The 10042-nt window shown below is 43.1% G+C and overlaps 1 protein-coding gene across 12 annotated transcripts in view; it reads right to left on the reverse strand.

Annotated features, from left to right (window-relative positions):
- The window catches only part of IMMP2L (inner mitochondrial membrane peptidase subunit 2), a 461654-nt gene extending 461344 nt beyond the window's left edge, over nt 1–310 (reverse strand). Inside the window, exon 1 of one of the 12 annotated variants that reach the window (XR_010469559.1) lies at nt 19–299. The gene's annotated coding sequence lies outside the window, so the exon portion shown is untranslated. Of the gene's footprint in view, nt 1–18 lie in introns of all 12 variants that reach the window. The other 11 variants (XR_010469560.1, XM_065048719.1, XM_065048709.1 and 8 more) reach the window with 11 other exon arrangements.
- Nucleotides 311–10042: the final 9732 nt, after the last annotated feature.

The raw sequence follows: 10042 nt of genomic DNA on the forward strand, positions 1-10042 counted from the left end.
GCCGCGCCCGCCGCTCACCCTCTGCTCCCGTCAGCGGGGCCGGGCCGGCAGCGCCTCCGCCGCGCGCGAGCCCTCTGCGGTCACGTGGGGTAACGGCCGGGGCGGTGCTGCTCGCGGCGGCTGCGGCTCCCCCGGAACGGCGGCCCGGACCGGAACGGGGGCCCAGGACAGGCCCCGGCGCGGCGGCTGCGCTGTAACCGTGCGGCAGAGCCGCTGGCGCTGCGGGGGGGAACGCTCGGCTGCCGGGATTGCACCGAGCCTGTAGTTCTGGCTCGCCCTGTGCGGTGGTCCCCCGTCCGTGTGGGCTGACCGGTGTGCCTGGTGTCTGGCAGACTAGACCCATTGCAAAAAATACTGGTGGGCTTGGTCTGATCCTCAAGTCTGTATCTGCAGTTTGTGTAAGAGTCCTGAAAAACGTGAGGCCGTTGGGTGGCAGCAGCCGTGATTCCCTTCAGCGATGTTGGAGATCAAACACATGGGCCATAGATTTGTGGTCATTTTCTGCAACTGGATAAAAGTAGACCCTTTTGAATATTAGTGTGTAACATTGGGAGATTTTTACATAATATTTTAGTATAAACTTGTTGCTTAAGTTGCATACATTGTAATCCACACATAAAAATGCAGGATTTTTGTTCAGCCGATGAGTTTCCTGGTGCACGCAGATAACTGGCCTGATCGCAACCACCTCTGTTGTGCATCAGAAATGACTGTGTTATATTTCTAATCTGACCTTCATGAATGGGGGTTTATTTTGCCTGTAGTGCAGATGGATACACTAGGGCTTGTGATTTCACAGAATGTTTGGTTTTTATCAGCTGCTGCAACGAGGGCAGGTGCGAGTGCAGTCTGAAGCAGGAGGTTTTTCCACATAGCTCATGTACCTTCAAAAGTCAATGGGCAAGTTCATGGCAGAAAAGTCCGTTAAGGGTATTTATGCACATAGAAACTGCCTCTGGCTCAGGGAGTCCCAATAACATCTTCATTTTCATCACCCATAATATAAAAATTTTACCTGTGAAATCTTCACAAAATGTTCAAGAATATTGCTGCAAAACATACTATACTATCAAATGTAGCATCAGAGGAGAAGCATTTTATGGGAATGTGGCCCGGTGTTTCCATGCATTCAAAGCTGATGATATGAAATATTTCCCACTGAAGCTCTTGAGCTGAAACTGTTTTCTGATTAAAGGCATTTGCTGTAAAGCTTTCAAGAACATATGATGGTTTATCAGCAGTTTTCTTGGTTTTGAAGTTAAGCGTGTGCTGAACAACTGGCAGGAGATACCCATTCTTATTCTTCATTTATTTGTAGATAAAGTGATACTTAGCAAAGCCAATACTAAAGGTAGCAGCTGCAAATGATGCATTACCAATGTTCACACCGTTTTATTTTTATTATTTTTTATAAGTATTCCTAGTGCAGCTGCATTGCCACCTAGAAATAGAGAATAGTTTCTTTTGCTTTCAACTCTAACAAATTGCTACTGAAAATGTTTTGCTGCTTCCATGCTTTGATGCATCAGTGGCTGAAATAAAGAAAAAGCATACCCTTTTCACCCTCCTCTTCAATTGCTTTTCAGCTGAGAGTACCATTAAAGTGTCCTTGGCAATCCATAAAACTTTTGCACCACAGTATCCATTTAAAAGACTCTCAGCAGATTGCAGCAAGCTTTAGGCTAAAACCACTTTTAATTCATTTTTTTCTAACTTAATTTCATTTTGCATTTTAAGAGTGTGGAAAAATCTATAGGAGATACCTGAGACCTGCTTTGAGTTAACTGGCATACATTTGCAAATACAACTGTCTGTGGCGTGTTAAAGGCCTGTTTATCTTTCTCTGTATAGCAGAGGAATGAATGTTTGAGCGGTGTTGAGTGTACTGTTCTGAAGTGGTGTGTGTTGGAGGAGAATATAGGGCTGCGTCTGACAGCCTGAGAGCACAGAAGTGGTGCTGTGGCAGAAGGCCGTGGGTGCTGGAGGCCCACACTCGGGAGCCTGGTTGCTTCCATGGATATTGCAGGGGAATTCTGCCTATGGTCCATCTGTGGCTTGAAAGGCCTATGGCCCAAGGGCAGCAGTGAATGGTGTGGCACAAACAAGGGCCATGAAATCTTAAACCTGCTATTGTGTTGAGGAAAAAAGCGGTCATGGCATCTGCAGCATTTTATTATTACACATCTCCATTTTATTACACAACTAGGCACTTGACCACTACTAGCTTCTGGGCTCCAATAATGGCTTGTGATAAAGTATTACGCACCCATTTTTATGATTTCTTTTCAAATGCGACTTCTTTGCTGCAAGTTTATATTCAGTGGGAGTTATCTACCCACATATATAGAACATAGCTATGTACATACGTGTAAAAATTTCCTGTAAGTCAAGGAGGTAACGGGGGACCATACTAAGCTCTTCTGATATCTAATCAGTATGGATTGGTGAGGTAGGAGTTGTTTGCTTCCTTTGTTACCCCTAGAACTGGCTTTCCCCAACTCCCAGGTCTGGGTGTTTTTAACTGACTACCAGTGACTTGGTTTTGCCCTGGAGTTTCCAGTGGTATGTTGCACTTCCCCCCACTCCCGTCATACCAAGACTAATCCCCTGCATTGCATTATCATGATAAGAGCATAAACATTTCATTCCCACAAGTAACTGCTTATTACCACATATTATGATTATATCCTACAATTATATCAAATTACACAAAAGTAAAATATAGGATCATAGAATTATCTTGTGTTGGAAGGGACCCATATGGATGATCAAGTCCTGCTCTTCACAGTACTACCTAAAACTAAATCATATGACTAAGAGCATTGTCCTGTTGTTACAGGTAAACAAGGTAAAACGGAGTTGCAGGCGTCCTAAAGCAAGCTCAGCAAAGACTGACAAGTCCTGAGGATTTGCAAACTCAGTGTGAAGCTCATGTTCTGCTACTAGATATAGCAATACTGTACTTAAATGAGCTAGCAGGCTACATGGTCCTAAATATTTGGAAATGTGAAAGTAACTCAGCCTAATATTGCTTATCACTTGATAGTCTTCAATATATTTAATCAACAGTAACTAGCTTAGCATTCAATTCTTACATGTAGTGTGTAAATCCTTATCTTTAATTGAGGAGTAAAGGTTATAAAGGTTAGTAGCAATAAACAAATGTAGAATATCACTGTAGATTACTAGTTATTAAATAGTCAGCATAAAGCAGACAACAGTTGCTTTGCTATTACATATACCATATTCTTTCAGCACTGTCAAATTTAAAGGGTTAAATTTACCTGAGTGGAGTCAGTGTTACTGTGCTGTCCTTTTTCATTACAGAAGCTTATTTCTGCATCATTTCTCCTGTACATGCATTTTAAAGGTGTGTAATTAACTGCTTGCAAGTTGTTAGGCAGTTGATGAAGTGTGAACAGGGCACTGATTTGTTTTCTTTATTTACATGTTTCCCGTAATACTCTGATGAGAGCAGGATGTTGAAGCTTTTTTAGTCATTGTATCTTTCCTTGCTTGTTTCATCAGAGTGAAGCCATATTCAATTCTTCGAATTCTATTAAAATTAGTGTCCAGGGAAACCTTAATAAAAATATAACAAACAAACAAAACACAACAACCAAGTGTTATGCACACAAGCAGCACTCCTGTCACTAACTCAAAGAACCAGGTTAAGCGTCTGCTTCTGTCTGAACTGTAGCAGTACATCTGACCACTCTCAGATTGTTTAAAAATATTCTGGTTTTGAAAACCAAGACAATTTAGGAACTTTCTGTTGTCCATTACTCCTCTGCCACCCATCTGCTTTTAACCAGAGAGAGTAATACTCTTGCAGGGAGTGAGAGAGTGGCTTGGTGGGTATCTGACAGCCAGCTGAGGTCAACCCACCATGGTCCCACTGGCAGCCCCAGTGAGGGGCTGTGGGACTGAGTGCCCCATTTGTGCTCCCATGATAGGCTCTTGCTGCACCACCCAGCTGCCCATGACCACACTTTATCACAGATGCTGTGTCCTCAGGTGTGAAAATGAGCCTCCGTGCTCTTTAATATCTCACAGCATGGCTTCCCCAGTTCTCTTGTGCCTTGCTGCCCTCTTTATGTTGAGACCCAAGATCCCCCTTGTAGCCCTCCATAGGAAAGTGGCTTAATGGCTGCTGGCTGAAGTTTGCACCTGCATTAGTAATGGAAAGGCATAGGTACAGACCCTCTGTCTGGAATGTGGCCATTCCAGATCTGTACAGATGTGCAGCACAGTGGCTTAAAAAAAAAAAAAAAAAAAAAAGCAGCTTCTGCAGTTTCTGTAACATCCATGTAAGACTGCAAACTAGCTATTTTATGCCAGAAAAGATTGCTGTGGTCAAGATGACACAGCATGCCCAGCTAGCTTGGCAGTGCAGGCAGAGCACAGGTTCTATCCCTGTGTTTTCTGAGGGGTCTGTAATGACCATTGAAGTCAGCATCTTGCTGATTGCTGTGGATTATTCATCCTTGCTGAGAGGTCACCCTAACTGGGGGTGCCAGCCACCGGTTCAGAGTACCTGTTTACTTTGATGTTTACCTTGTGGGATAAGCAGTCACTCTCTTTAACCCACACAGAACTGACAGGTCAGAGCGAGGACCGCTATGTTGTTACCTCCGTGCTGCAGGAACGTGCCTACTCAAGGAGAGAAATGGATGTGACAAGACGTGTGTGTAAACAGAGAGAGTTGCTTTCTCTTCCCTCCCTCCTGGGTCAGTGACTGCTGCCACATCTTTCCTGGAACATATTTATTTTCTTTCTCTCTTTCACCTGTCTTCAGTCATTCAGACAAGTTTCTTAACCCTTTAACACCATTCTGGTCTATGAAAAGTGGCACTTTTTCCCTCTGAAAAACCCTGCCCTTAGTTATACTGCATTAAGTAAAATCAGCAGGTGCAATTGTCGTGGTTTAACCCCAGCCAGAAACCAGGAACCACACACCTGCTCACTCTTCCCTATTCTCTCGAACTGGAAGAGCAAAAGTGAGAAAACTTATGGGTTGAGATAAAATCAGTTTATAACAGGTAAAGCAAAATCTGCACACCCAAGCAAAGCAAAACAAGAAATTCATTCATTACTTCCCTTGGGCAGGTTCATGTTCAGTCATCTGGGCTTCATCACGTGTAAGGGTTACTTGGGAGTGATGGCTATAAATGCCATCACCTCCAACTGTCCCCCCTTCCTTCATCTTTCCCCAACTCTGTTTGCTGAGCATGACATCATATGGTCTGGAATATCCCTTTGGTCAGTTGGGGTCAGCTGTCCCAGCTGTGTCCCCTCCCAGTTCCTTGTGCACTCCCAGCCCACTCACTGGTGTGAGGAGCAGAAAAGGCCTTGACTCTGTGTGAGCACTGCTCAGCAGTAACTAAACCATCCCTGTGTTATCAACATTGTTTTCAGCACAAATCCAAACCACAGCCCCACGCCAGCTACTGTGAAGAAAATTAACTCTGTCCCAGACAAAACCAGCACTGTGGTTTTAAATGAGAGTGAGAGCTGAAATGAACGTAGGGGAGCAGGCTGAGAGCAACCGAGACAGAAACTCTGAGCAGCAGAGGCATGAGGAAATTGAACGGAGGCTCGTATGGCCAAATGAATTGAGATGGCAAATAGGAATCTGGAGGAGTTGGTAGGGAACAAGCAAACAGAAATATAATAGAGAGTGTGGGTGAATATGAAAGACAAATGGCAGAAACAAAGAGCCATTTAGAATAGACAGGCACAATTAAGCTGTGTAATTACAAAATCCTGCTGTGACTGAACTCCTATGCAGTTACTGAATGGACACGTACCCTGAGTGCAGCACTTCGAAGAGGATGTCAACTGTTTTCCTCTCTTTTGTTTCCGATTCATCCCCCGCCGCCAGTCAGCAGCGGTATATGTGATATCATTGCTCTCTGCGTGAGCGGCAGCATTGCTGGCCATGGACGGTCACAACAGCACAACGCTGGTTAATCTAAACCTTCCTGTGAGCAAACACAAGGCTGGAGGGGCAGCTGTAATTAGTTCCCAGTCAGCAGCATGGCACTGGCAGTGGCAGAATCAAATAATTCTTAAAAGCTTTTCTTTACTAACGCTATGTGGAATGTCATTTATTTTTCCATTTATTGTTAGTTTAGACAACAGAATACATTCTTGACTAATATATTTATAACAAGTACACGACACAATGTTACAGGAGAACAGTGGGTGTCACTGTTAATGAGCAATTGGCATCTCTGTTTGCCTCTATTTAGTATGTATTTCAGAGGCTTTATTACAGGTTGTCAGGTCACCATGTTCTGAGCACATCTTGTTTGCCAAATCAATTTTTACTTCTAATTGTATAGCCTGAGCTAAGTTAAAATGTTTTTTTTTAAATTATACCGGCACCTTCTGAATCCAAAAATCCAAAGTACAGCTAGCTGCACTCTTTCAGAGCTGCCTTTCTAAACGTCTCATGGGAAAAATCCCTTCCAAACACATGAAGTTAGAGCCAATAAAGGACTGAGACATCAAATGCAGAATTGAGATACTTAAATCCAGAGTTACAGTACAAACCCTACTGCTCAGCTGTTGTATAACCTTGTAGATAATTCCTCATCTGACCTCCAATTTCTTTGTGAAATCCTGCTTTCCTGAAAGCATACAGCTACAGTTGCTTGTATCTAAATCAAGCCACTGAACAGAGCAGGCTTTTAAATCTGATGTGAATTACCAGAGCATGACTTACACATACCCCAAAGGATCAAGATTCTCAAAAGATATAAATACAGCTACTTGTTTTGAAGTAGCAGCATTTAGTCTACAAGCAGAATGTAGTTAGACAAGTCTATTGGGAAGCGGAAGTTTCCTGCTCACTTTTTGGTTTCAGTTTCTGGAGCTCAGGAATTCCCAGAACTGCTCCATACATCCCAGATGGTATGTACCGTCTGACCATATATACAAGAGAGACACTAACTGCTGTTGCTAAGATGTAAAAGAAAATGGTGACTTACTCCTGCATTTTGTACAGCTCCTACTTCATTCAGAGTGCTCAATGCATATCCTAAAATTGCCTGCTAGACCTCAAGGACTGCAGGCAAAGTGAATAGTTTGCAAAACCTAATCATGTTGGCATAGAGTTCAGGCACTGAACCACCTTCTCCTGTAAAATTCGTGCTGTGGAACTTTGTAGGAGGCAATTCTCAACTTTATAGCCTAAACACATACCTCTGAGGCACATTGTATGTTCTTTGGAAAGAAATGTTGAGCCCTTAGGGACCTTTTTTGTAAAACAGTAATTTTAAGGTTAGTGAGTTTAGATGTGGGTACCTGAGATGACAATGGTTATATGGCTGAGTGGGTTTTGGTCTCTTGCTGTCTGCTCCCTCAGTATCAACGCACACACACAGACACACACATAAAATCTCTGGATGTATATAACCTGGCCATTCATCTGTCTGACCACTTTTGTCCACCCAAACAGACCCTGGTCTGTTTTGTCCACCCAAACAGACCCATGCATTCTGCATGGGCTTTGTACTCTGGCCAGGCAAACAAACTCCTTTGTGCTGCCCCTACTCATGCTAGAGGGCACTAACAGGCAAAGGAGACTTGATGGAATTAAGACTTTGGCTGCCTTTTCACTCTCTGGCTGGTGGTCACACCTGCATACTCAACTGCATTCTTGCATAAACTCATCAGTAATACACACTGTATGTAGTTTCCAAGGGCACATAAACTAGTCAAATCTAATGCAGCCATCTATTGCTGCACCACATTTCAGTTCCCATTACTCAACCCTGAAGCCACTTAAGACATGATGCAACATTTTTCTTTCAATACTGAGAAAGGGTCTCTGTTTTTTTGTTGCATACTTGATCATTTTTAAACATTTTCTAAATTATTTTTTATGGGGAGCTCTAATCCTTACAATCCTGCATGAGTTACTGAAGCTCTATCTTGCAACAGCCTTGTCAGGAGCTAAAAATATGAAATTTAGTGGTAGAAATTAGCAAAATTACTCTCAAGCTTTTCCCAGATTACAGTTACACAAATGCATATATCCTTTTGCTTGTACAAATCATGGCATTACAATGCAGGGTTTGAGTCTCTCATTAAAATGACAGTATTCACTTTAAACCAGCCACATTTTTAATGTGCTCATTTTTGTGTGTTCGCAGTTAAGTTTACAGGTCTCATTTTCTCCCTCAGAGCTCCATTCAGACCTCCAGGAAAGTTTGTACACAATGAAACTCTTAAGGCTTAGCAAAAAAAAAAAAAAAATAAAATATTGGAACTTCATGATAAAAAGATGTTACGGTTTAAGGCAAGGAGGCAGTAAACCCTCTTACCTCCCGCCACCCCTTTTCCTTTAGATCAGAAAAATGATGGGGAAGATAAAAGAGAAAGAGGACAGACTTAGACTTCAAGTTGGAAGGTTTTAAAGAGTTTTACTAATACTACTAATAAATAGAGAATATATATACAAAACATACAAAACGAATCTCCAGTGCTGGATGTGGAGTTGGCGTCACTCCAGCAGCAGAGCTGGGTGTGCGGAGCTGGCGGCTCCAGCAGCTGCAGCTCAGGACCCAGAAGTCATGGGCAGGACTGCACAGCAAACCCGAAACTGGTTGCAGGATGCAGGGCCTGAGGCCTGTGGGTCACAGGCAGACAGACAGGGTCCTCTCTACATGCCGGCCGTGGGTGAAGAGAGAGTGACCCTTGTGATCACCCTCTTATATAGGGGGTATGATGATTATGGGATGGAATACTTAATTGGCCAATTTAAGTCACCTGTTCCATCCACCCCTCTTCAAACACGCCCCTCTCACAACAGAACGTGGGAAAACTTATCAGTCTTTCTTGGCTACCATGGTAATAAATCTAAGCACGAGCTTCTTCAGCATTCCATTGGTCTCCTATCAGCACCAAGTACAGCATCCTAGGAAAAATATGCAGGTTAAAACTCAGAAAAGTACAGCCACCTAGAAGAACTTAGCTGAAAGAAAAATTGCTAAAAAAGAACTGGTCTTGTTTTTAACAAAACCAGGACAAAAGATTATCATCTGAATATAATTTTTGCTGATAAGCACCTCAGAAAATTGTGTGAAAATGTGTTCAGTTATGGCCAGTTGAATTCTTCAGCAAACTGGTCTATAAGAAAGTATTTATATCTCTTGCGGGGAAACATATGTCGTAATATACTCTGGGTTTATATACTTAGGGCTAGCTCTAATGCCAACTCGGAGCACCTGGCCTTGATGTTTCTGCCTTTTTCCGTCTCCTTCCCATCCTTGGGAATGCCCTGAGGGAAGCAGCCAGGGACAGCTGGCCCTTAGAGTGACCAGCTGAAGCTCCCTGGTTTCCTTAGTCAATAATAAACCTGCAGGGACAGCTGTGGTTGGAGCTCCACCATTGCCAAGGCTTGTGAACGTCAGTGTACTCATGTGAAGGAGTCCCAAGTGTTGTCCTAAATCCTGTGCTGAGGACAGGCATCTGCATTAGCTCTTCTAAGAGCTGTATGTTGTGGTACTTTGCCACTGCTGATGATATATGCAATATCTTATTCATCAAAATAGTTACCCAGGGAGCTAAACAAGTGAGAGCCGCTCTCTTGACTCTACTTCACCAGGTAACTATTAAATGAAATTTAGCTAGGCAAACTGGAGGCACATATACAATTACCATTCCCTGCTCACCCACACTGGGAGAGTTTTAGCGGGAGAGCTTTACCCTGGGCTGGCAGCCTGTTAAGGTGTCCTGGTTTTGTTAAAAACAAGTTTCTCTTTTAGTGAATTTGCCTGCCAGCTAAAGCCTTCATATTAGCTGCATTTTCCTGGAGAACCAGACACATGTTTTGGTAAACCTAGCAATGGAATGCAAACTTATTGATAAGCACAGATGGACATCTCGAGAGAGGGGCGACGAGAAACAAGTGAGCAAGAAACTGACCAACTGTGTATAACATTCCATTCACGTGAATACTTCATATAAAAGTGGGAGATCATGAGGATCTCGTGGGCTTTTCCCTTTTCCCTGCTGCTTATGGCCGACCTTA

This window comes from Columba livia, chromosome 1, assembly GCF_036013475.1.
Source record: "Columba livia isolate bColLiv1 breed racing homer chromosome 1, bColLiv1.pat.W.v2, whole genome shotgun sequence".
NCBI lineage: Eukaryota > Metazoa > Chordata > Aves > Columbiformes > Columbidae > Columba > Columba livia.